Source organism: Quercus robur, chromosome 9, assembly GCF_932294415.1.
Source record: "Quercus robur chromosome 9, dhQueRobu3.1, whole genome shotgun sequence".
Lineage (NCBI taxonomy): Eukaryota > Viridiplantae > Streptophyta > Magnoliopsida > Fagales > Fagaceae > Quercus > Quercus robur.
In genome coordinates, this window is record NC_065542.1 from 18,108,401 (window position 1) to 18,120,387 (window position 11,987).

The following is an 11,987-nucleotide window of genomic DNA, read 5'->3' on the forward strand; positions in this document are numbered from 1 at the left end:
ATTCCCTTAATGAGTGATGGCAATGTGTATGGGCGAAGAGACATGGTGGTGCCTCGACAGTAATGAGAACGAGGCGCGAAATCTAAAGGTAGGGGTGGGTGGTTGGGAGGATCATGGTGGTCGGCTAGGTGAGCCTGGATTTGGGTGGGTGGTTTTATTGCTTGAATGTGACTAGTGGTTGGGTGACCTAGCCTGGGTTTGGGTGGGTGGTTTTATTGCTTGAATGTGACTAGTGGTTGGGTGGGTGGTTCTATTGCTCAAATGTAAAGGAACTCTTGGGTGTGACGTTTTGTGACCAAAATGAATGTTGTAAATGTTTTACACCCAAACTCCCCTTATCTTATGATCAACCTAAAATTATTTTTAGGAGGACCAGTAATTTCACTCACTCCAAACACCCGTAAATACTAAAAATATTTTTCAGAAATCAATTTCGGGTGAAACAAATGAAGCCCAAGATAATGTATGAATGAAATTTGTAAATCATATGATCCCTTTCGACATAATTTATAAAAGCATGATGAGAGTTAATCAATCAAATGGGAAGTTATAGAGATATTAATCCCTTCATATATGTATGAACTCAATTTTAATCATTTATCTCCTCCATTTTTTTGGGAAAAAATATAATCTAAATTGTTCATATGTTATATAGACAAGACACAAACATTTTGATTCTAGGAGAATACAAGGCTGGGAGAATCCACAACCATCTTGACTACTGTCAAACCTTATACCCCAAATACTAGCCCATCGTATGACTCTAGCAGCAGAACATTTGAGAAACAGGTGGATTCTAGACACCACTGCATGCCCACACAACACACAATTTGAATCATTAAAACCTAATCTCAACATTAAATTTTCTTTTGTGGGTAGAGAGTTTGATCCAATCCTCCATAGCAACATTTTTATTCTTTTAAGTGCCTTAAGCTTCCACAACATAGACCAATGAATTTTTTTTTTTTTTTTTTTTATTAAGACCAATGAAAATTAGAGGATACTCATTAATTCAAGCAATGAATTAATGAGACTAGAGACTACCAGAGGGGTTTGGACTTTGGAGCATACTCATTTCTAATTTGGCTTGAAATAAGGTAATCATGACACCCAAGGTTCCATCCAAGCATTAATGGAAACACCATCACACAGATACGCGTATATATCCAACATGTTGTTACATAAATCCCTAGAAGTAGACAACTAAAGAATGTTCACAAATCAAACATGTATTTATTTACAAAAAGCTTATAATATTTTAAGTGGACTTGGTAGCTCCAAATGTCACATACATACGTGTTCTATATGACACATAAGAGTGCTTGAAAATTCACATATTCCTTGACATATAGAGTGCTTGGATATTGTGAATTGGCTATTCACGAATTAAAACTTCATCTTGTTACCGAAAAAATTTTAATACATAACACTTCGAATTTTTTTTTTTCTCTTTTATACACTGTTGTTAAATAACTGGACCAAACAAAAAGTTAATGGAAATTATTTTATTTTTTAGAGTGGTAGCCCTTCTATTAGAGAAAATCCATAAAACAAGATACAATTGCCAATAACTCAAACATAGGATTCTGAATTTCCCTCCTTTATCCGCTGTCTTTTAAATAACCAGACCAAACACAACCCAAAATTAAAAAATTGGAGAAAGAGAGTGAAGCATGGAATTAATCATACTATGCCAAAAGGGTATGGTTCAGACCCAAGAATAAAAAAACATAAATATATAAAGGAAGACCCATGATTTTATCACCTGAAAGAGATCTTAGGAACAGAGTAAGAAGATCCGCGGCGCACAATTATATGTGAATTCTAGCAATATTTAATTCATAGTGATTAGCATTCTTTCATGCCCTCTTGTTTGGAGTGGAGGGAACAATAACCACGCCCAATCAAGTCCTTTAACTGCCCCTCTCTAATTCTCAATTCCATTGGGTCTACACTTTTTGGTGGCACTAAAACAATAATACACTACAAAATGAGATGTAAAGGCAGTAAAGCTATACGATTCCTTTGTTTCATCGCATCCAAATAAAAGAAAAAAAATTTTGTTAAATAAGAAAATTAGAGTTCAATTACCATTTACATCAGAAATTAATTGGTGTCTTGATTTAATAATAAATAGCACAATTATCAAAAGTTAGCGCTATAGGTTAAAACTCTATTAAAAAAATGAAAAATATTAACCAATATTTTATGGGCCTTAGTTTATGAAATATTTTTAGAAACTTTTTATTAGAGAAGAAAAAATAAATATTTTTTTATAACATGTTTTATATTTTCCATAAAAGTAGTATTAAAATTTTCTTAAAATTATCTATTAACAAATACTCTAATTGCATCTGTTAACAGGACCCAAAAAAGAAATTTAAAAAAAAAAAAAAAAAAAAAAAAAACTAAAAAGGGTTCTTCCACACGCATTGTGTTATTTAATCATCATAGTCACTATAATTTTAAATTTTAAATTTCAGAACTTTCTATATTATTTTTGTCAGGTGGTCCAATAGCTAGGCTATGAAGTCTCATAGTCTGAACAAAAGATGTGAAAATGCTGGTTGTGGATTCACTACTTGAATGAAAGTATTCACGGGTTTTTCTGAATTCTGAATTCTTTCTGATACTTAGCCATAGAATCTAATAATCATAGATCTCAAGCTGAGAATCCCACCTAGAAACAAAAATGGATGATTCTGTGTAACGCACAAATACATAATATTCACTATTGGACCCGCCATATTTAATGGATGAGAATGATACATCAAATTTGATGGAATGTGGCTCCTTTAAGAGTATGATGCACGAATAGTTTATCGTTACTCCTAGATGCCCATGGAATTGTACAAGTATTAATATACTTGTCTTAATGATATGTTTATTTTTATAAGAAAAAATAGTTACTTTTTTTTTTAAAAAAAAGTTACATGCTTCAAATTTCAAAATTAAACTTCATCAAGGATTTATATTTGACTAAGAAAGCACAAACAATATTATTTTATTTCAAACAATTAAATTTAGAAAAAAGTTTAGCTCCGAACACCTTTCGAATCTTAGGTTTTAACTTCCAATATAGATATAACATGTCTCTATTTTGTGCAATGCACGTTGCACATGACTCATGACTCGCTTAGTTGGTTTTGTTAATATAAATATATGTAAATATGATTTAATATACTTAAAAAAATTAGATACAACACTTTTTGTACAATACAATAGATTTTAAACACATGATGTATTTTTAATAATAATTACTCTTTCTCACCAGGTCACAACACTAATTAATTTCTGGTGCAGGTAAAATTCGAACTTCGGATTTCTTATTCGAGAGATAAAAGACTTAACTATAATTAAACTATCTAGAACTCAAGATACAACACTCAAATCACTTAAATTTATTTATTTATTTATTTTGAAGGAATGAAAAAGGAAAATGGGGGGAAAATAGAAAGAAAAGAAAGTATCTATCAAAGTTGAGGTAGAGAACTTCCCTTGTTCATTAACATGTACTATTTGAGTTCGGTGGGGAAAGCATGAAGAGAGAGAGAGAGAGGTTTGAAGCGTGGGACATGAGACCATGGAGCCATTTGGTTGTGGATTCTCCAACAAAAACATCCACGCTTGGAAAGCGAAAAAAAAAATTAAAATTAAAATTAAAATTAAAAGTATACCCTCTCCACCGGCCCGCACTAAAAAGATAAATATGTTGTGCTTTTCAAAATAAAACCCACACCCAATACAAAGAAGGAGCAAAAGGAAGGGAATCCATGTCCCTTCCTCACAAATATTATATGCTACATATCACCCACTTTCTTAGACTTTTAGCCCACTATACTTTATATTTTTTATACACTATTTATTTTTAATCAAAAGAAAAAGGTCCATTAGAAAGTGTCAACCCTCCTCTATTCCTTTTTTAATTGGATGTTTGGAACGTAGTTTAGTGGCTTTAAGATTTTAGACCATTCCTAAGGTATGGTTAGGTTTGAAATTTCTATCTATCACCAAAAACGTGCTATAGGCACGCTTTGTGAATTTCATGACTAGATAAGCATGATTGCCAATTTTTCCATCCATCCTTTTTTTTTTTTTCCATTGTTTGTGAGTTTTTAAGGTTTTGAAGCAAAGATTTGTTTCATATTTTTCCCCATTTATACTACATCGCACTAGCTAGCTATAGAAGTGATGGAACATCATTTAGACTTGTTGTTGCACATTTAGTGTCCCTTAGATGGCAAGAAAACAAAAAGCTTCGCATCATAATCTTATAGATGTGATGTTGAAGGCAATTTAAAGCTTCCCATTTTTCATTTTCTTCCCACAATGAGTGAGGACTGAAAATATTGTGCAAAGGGTTCCCTTTTATAACATAATTATATGTTTTTTTGGACACATTAGAGTATAGAAGGTGGTATTAATCATATCAGCCCTATATAGTTGGATATAAACACATCAACCACCCATTGAACATTTTGTAGTAGTTAATTATGGGATCCAATTTCGTACCGAATGTCATTTCGATTTGGCTAGGAAAACAAAATATTTCGGTACCGGTTGATGTTGGTGTACCATTTCAAGATTACCGTTGTTTATATAATTCTATACATTTATATATGTTTGTATTTATTTATGTAAGTATTAATTATTTAATTTTTATGCTATTAGCATAAAATTTAAAATTCATATGTTTTATAAGCCTAAATATAGCTTTAAGTACATTAATCTAGTTTTTTTTCTAAAAAAAAAGTACATTAGTCCAATATATTTAAAAATATAACATGTTTTTCACAAATTTTTTTTTCAATTTCTTCACATTTAAAAATTTGTTTTATTGTACCTACTGAAACATCTCGATACAACATGATATTTCATCCAGTATATTTTAAATGAGTACTGGTACTAGTTTAATAGCAGGTACGATATATTTTTGCGGTATAATTGGCATCAGTGCATTCGTTTTTGACTAACTTATAAGCTAACTTTTTACTTTTTAGCTTTCATGTACAACTTTTTAAAACCTTAATTTTTCCGAAGTATAAGTATACTTTAGCAAACTCTCAACAAAAATTTTCAGCAAAAAGCCAACCATGATTTAAGCCTTATTATGAACATTATGTGATCGAACACCTAACCCTTAAATGGTCATGTATTTAATCATTCTTAAATTTATTAGTGTATCTTTGCCATTATTTATGTTTAGCATCATATAAATTACTCACAATCAATTCCAACCCAGAAAACAAGAGAAGGGTAAATTGGTGACCAATGTAAAACTTAATTACTACTTTATTATGATTTAAAAATTAATAATAATCTCACTCGTGCAACACAATTACTTTATGCAATGCATTGTGGCCTTTATGTAAGAGTACTGATTATTGGAAATTCTAGTGGAGAACATATTATGTTAGTCTTACTAATGACTTGGGAGTTTTGAACGTTTTCATGAGTTGCACCGTGTGTCCATTTCCAAAGAAATAATAAGAGCATTCTTCTTTAATTAAAAGGGGAAAAAGAAAAAGAAAAAAAAAAGTAATAATAAGAGCATTACTAACTGCACGAAGTGCTTCATGCTTCCACATTAATCTTCTTTTTCTTTTTTTCTTTGAAAGACATAAATTAATCTTCTATCCATAATGACTTTTGCTCTGTCTATCCAACTGTTCTAATTAACAAACCGAGTTTGAATTGGATTAACTTTTTCTTTAACTTGCATAAGCAAGTCAAGATTATCCACCAATAAAAGTGATGTAATTATTATGTGGACTTAAAGAACAACTCTAATCCCTATTTCCACGGAATGGTTATGAGTTCGTGCATTGTTGGGTTCAATACCCAATAATTGAATCTGATTTTTGTAAGAGTGCATCATTTTCTAGGAGCCCAAAACACACTTCGGTTTTCATTTGAGTAATTAATTTGGAATATTATTACGCGTGCTATTTCAAACCAATAAAAACAAGTTTCTAAACAGTATAAAAAAACTAACCTTTTTACATAATTTTGCATTAGGTGACAAATTTATATTAGTTTGATGAAGTACTACTTCAACTATACATTTGAAAATATCCAATAATTAGTTACTTTATTATAGTACGCATGTGAAAATAGTAACAGCAATATGAGAAAATTAAAATGTTTCCCAAAAACAACCCCATGTGAAAGGGAGTTGATACTGATACAACCTCGATATACTTAATTCTTTTTCTACCAATGGGGGAAAAGGGAGGGAGGGAATAATCACTCTAGCTTTTGAAACTATTCCTCTCAATCTTATATTTTCTATAAAGAACAAATATCATATACAAAGGGTCCCCTAAGATTTTTTTATTTACTTGACTGAGCCAAATTGTTTTCTCCTTTTATTATTTTTACGTTATACATAACTCAACATGTGTTTAAGGTATATGTTTGCATATTTTTTATTAGAAGCCTTTAAAAAAATCATTTGAAAAATTATAGATAAGGGTTTTACTCTTAAAAGACATGAGAATTGTGGTTTTTATAATTAGGAGTTATGAATTTTAATTACTTTTGACTTATAAATATCGTATTCCTTTTAGTATTTATTATTTATATTTTTCATATATTTACTTATATATCTCTAGAGACATAAAGTGGCCTCTATTATTGAATGATTTAAAATTAAATAAATTTTTAACATGTTTCACAAATTTTAAAACTCTAGTATACTCTAGTTGTGTTATCTCTAATTTATTTAATAAAAACATTGATATAAAATATTTGAAAAATATTAAATTACAATCAAGATGATTTAAAAGATAATTTATAGTTTGTTGATAATAAAGAAAAAAACTACAATGTAATAATTAACTTGATGTAATTTTTTTTGTTAAATATAACTAATTATGTGTTAAAACATCTTATCACATATTTTATATATGACAAAGTTTGGCTATAAACTAGTTTATATCCAATGGCTACAACTCCACTTAATATATTTTTAATATAAGTGAATTTTAACAAATCTACCATTAAATTACATTCTTTTCTTGTATTTTCTATGCTTGTAATATTTTCAAAAAGATAAAAAAAATCAATAGTTATGTTATCAATCAAATGTTTAAATTTTAAATTTTTGTAATCTAAAATTATGAATAAAAAATAAGTTTATAGATAAAATAGTAAATAGTATCTGATTGACACAAAATTTGGCATGCGTATTAAGAATATGCAATCTAATGGTTGGATTTTCAAAATATATAATCATTTTAACGTTTTCAATGAAAGTTATATTAGTAACAATTGACTACATACAACCAAGTTTATAGCTAACTATTGTCTTTTTATATATAAGTAACATGTTATCAATCAAATGTTTAAATTTTAAATTTTTGTAATATAAAATTATGAATAAAAAAATAAGTTTATAAATCAAATAGTAAGTAATATCTGATTGACATAAAATTTGGCATGCGTGTTAAGAATATGCAATTTAATGGTTGGATTTTCAAAATTTATAATCATTTTAACGTTTTCAATCAAAGTTATACTAGTAACAATTGACTACATACAACCAAGTTTATAGCTAACTATTGTCTTTTTATATATAAGTAACATGTTATCAATTAAATGTTTAAATTTTAAATTTTTGTAATATAAAATTATGAATAAAAAATAAGTTTATAAATCAAATAGTAAGTAATATCTGATTGACACAAAATTTGGCATGCGTGTTAAGAATATGCAATCTAATGGTTGGATTTTCAAAATATATAGTTATCTTAACGTTTTCAATGAAAGTTGTACTAGTAACAATTGACTACATACAACCAAGTTTATAGCTAACTATTGTCTTTTTATGTATAAGTAATATATAATTAATAGATTATTATTTATATTTAAAATTTTGTTATATTTAACATTGACCTCCAAGAAAAAGAATCCTGCACTAGGTACCCGTGCAACAAAAACCAAATAAAGTATTAATTAAATTATTATCAAAATATAATCATCAAATTAAAAAGCTTGGGAATTTCCTCACGGGCATACACCCCCATTAGTTGCAGAATTATTTTTTGGTCGGATTTTGCTCCGCTGGATGAGTTGAAGGTTCATGCTTTTGAAGCATGTTTTTAGTGTTTATTTTTATGGCCAAAGTACAAAGATTCTTACACAAAATTTATATATATAGTCATTGAGTTTGGTGCTTCATGCCTGGCGCCTCTAGTTACAATCTGAGAGTACTTGACCAAACATATAAGCCAAACTTAAGCAGAAATGTTTAAGCTAAAAAGTTTGACTAATTGACTTAGATCTTACATTTATTATTATTATTATTGAAAAACTGTATAGCTATACGGTGATTGGTAAATGGTAATATCATTTACATGTGCTTTTAGTTACTCAATCTATTTAATGAGTGATGACTTATGAGACTTCTTCAAATAACAGACGCTGATAATTTTATAAATCGCCATATAAATAATTTGAAGAGATTCCAGTAAAAGGTGGCGCTCTAGAGGAAAATTTTGTCCTGTTATTTATGTTTACATTAGAATTCAAATAGTTGGAAACTTTGAATAGTCGACCTTAAAACAAAGTACGTATCAGCTAAACTATTGTTTGCACGCTCACTTGAACCAACAAGATGGCTACACTAATGTGTTCCCTATGGTTGTTTTATTTTTATTTTTTTAAATATAAATAATATAAGATTTGAAACTTATGAATTTTATTTTATGATGATTACAATTTATCATCTTATTAAGATAATAATAATAATAATTGTGAGGTCAGAGAATTTGTGATCTCGGCCCACTTTTCATTAGGGCCTAAGGCCCGCGTCGAGGAGAGTCGTTGCCGAGGACATGCAGCGAAAGTCCAAATGGCTTAGAGATGCAGTCGAGGATGACCCTATCCTCGGCATCCCAAGGCCTAGAAGGGAAGAACGACACGTCATCAAAGGTAGCCCCCAATGCGCTCCCAAAAGAAAAGGCAAGTAAAATAGGACTCGCACGGGGGTACAGTGTGGGAGTGGTTCAAGGAAAAGACGTCACCTCCGCATTGAATGTGCCAACAAACGTCCTAGCCACATTGATGAGAAAAGACCCCTGAACAGTGTGGCTTCGGTTATTGCAACTAACAGAAAGTAGGGGAAGGCGACTGATGGGACAGGCACTCGAGTAGTTACTTGCCTAATCAACAGATGGAAGGTCAGGATCAACTGAAATGGGCAATATAATGTAAGAATTCATGCGCCAAAGAAAAGGAGGAACTCTTGAACCATTATAACCAAAAGTAAAAGGAATAATAAGAACATTAAGCTCATCGGACGAGGTCCAAGGACCGGAGCCGCACAAGCCGTGCCAGAGAGAAAGTCTTTTTGGACAAACTTAGTTCACCTCTGTGCGATTACTATGAACACCATGACTGACTACTATCCAATAACCAAGGCCTAGTCTTTTATCTCACTCTCTACAAATTTTATTGTTTGGACTTTTAACGTTCGAACCCAATACCAGTTTGGGATCGTTACAAATTGAGTCCTTACAATAATAATAATAATAATAATAAGGATTCAGACCTAAATTTTTTATTCAACAACAATAGTTTCTATTAATTTGACCAAAATCCGTGGGATCAAATCACTGCAATTGTGAAATGCTATTCATAAAGTCACAATGCATGCCAAGATTCAAATTTCAAAATAAGAATAAATGAAAGGCAACTAACACGAAAAATACGCATGAACAAAACCCTAATCAAAAGACTAGAAAAAAAAAAAAAAAAAAAAAAAAAAAAAAAAAAAAAAAAAGTACTCATGTTCAATAAGCGTTTGAGAACATTTTTGAATTAAGCGTTAGAATTCTCTCTACGACTCTTCAAGTGCTTTTCATGTTTTTTTTATAAAAAATGTTACGGGTCATGATCAACCTTTTGATCAATTTCATCATCCTTTCACATCCCAAATTCCTTTAACTCTTTTTAATTTTAATAATAATAAGAATAAGAATAAGAATTCCTTGGCTCTAGCTTTACATCTTTTTTGTTTATTTACTAATAACAGATCATATAAATAATAATAACTACTAGAAGATAAATAGATCAACAAGTTCATGAACGAAATGTCGAAATCTAAGCACACCTTAATAATAATAATCTTTACACGACAATGCTGCCTAACAATACTGTAATACGACAAATACACGTAGAAGAGAGCAAGTTCAAGGCTGTATATTCTTTTTAGTCTGACTCTGACTTTCTTTCTTTTTTTTTCTCGTTATTCTTAGGGCGTGATTAGATGAGTTGTTGTTGCAAAACTGTGTTTTAAATTTAAAATTAACATTTATAATATAATAAAAAAAAAAAAGAGGAATTACAATTAAAAAACAAATTTTTAAATTTTAAAAATACTTTTTTAAGCACTCAAAACGCTAGTCAAACGAACTTTTACTCTGAGTTCACACTTCACAGCTCACACGTATGTAGTTCCATACAGGGTAGGGTTATATAACTTACAATCAGGCTTCTGTGTGAAAACTGAAAAATGATCACAGTCATTTAACAAAACAATAAAAAAAATAAAAAGGTACTTCGATCCGGTTTACCTGGGATTATAAAAATAGTAATAAAATATGGTTAACTTGAAAAGGGGAAAGTTTCTGTTTTAGTATATCAAAGAATTTAAAAAATAACAATAGTTTAAAAATATGAAAGAAAATCTTGCAATCCCGACCACCAAATCTTTAGTACAGTAAGAAAGAGCAGACTTTAGGTGAAAAAGGCCTTCACGCGGCTCATGGACCTTTCAAGCATCCACGCCCTCCTCTTCCTAATATTAATGCCACCTAAATTAACACGCCGTCTCTTTTTTTTTTTTTTTTTTTTGACACAACCAATTTTTCTTAATTGACTATTTACTTATTTATTTGTTACGAGTGATAGAGTAAGATTCGAACTTTGATACTCTTTATAAAAGAGATTAGACAATGTGAATAGTATTATAAGATTCTTATACAAATTTTAATTATTAATATTTGTGATTGATATATAATAAAAATAATTTTATTGATGGTTCATAAAATTAATAATATTTGCTCACCTAAAAAAAAAAAGACACTCACAACTTCTCACTTAAACAAGTTTTGAACAAAATTGTATCTATAGTGTAAGTGTGTTTAAAAAAATTAGCAAGTAACCATAGCAAGGATTTCCATTAAGATCAAGCACATGTGACAGATTTTATGGAAGCTATGTAATGATGGAATAAGTACCTGGTAGTGATGTTATTCAGTGGTGTGACAAGGTACTTTTTAGGATATGAAGAACTTGAAATTGGCATGAATTTTCCCCCAAAATTAGGTGTTTTGTCGCATTAGTTAATTGTTGTATTTTTCAATTGAAGTGACAACTAGGGGCAACAACCCTAACATTGCAATTGCATGAAATTGGTAATGTGATTGATAGTTCATGAATGTAATAAATACTAATATGAGAGAGAATCAGTGGTACTTAATGAATACATTTATGAGTGAGTATCATACACGTCGACCGATCAAAAAAATGATACTCGTGAGAGTGTAACCACATCATTCAAAGACGGATTGAACAACAAAAGCCTTAGGGTTCAATGATCGAAGAGTGCTCAATTATTGAACATCCATTATGAGGAACACGAGCCTTCAATGAAATTTAGGTTGCCATGTACTTTGAGTTAATCGACTTCATTGGATGTAATAAATATTGGTATGAGAGAGAATCGGTGGTATTCAATGAATACATCTTCTAGTGAGTATCATATATGTCCACTGATCAAAAAAATGATACCCATGAGAGTGCAATCACGTCATTCAAAGACGGATTGTTCATCTAAAGTCTTAGGGTTCAATGATTGAAGAGTGCTTAATTACCGAACATCCATTAAGAGGAACACAAGCCTTCAATGAAATTTAGGTGGCCATGTACTTTGACTAAATGGACTTCACTGGTCTAACACTCATGGACAAAAAGATAAGAGA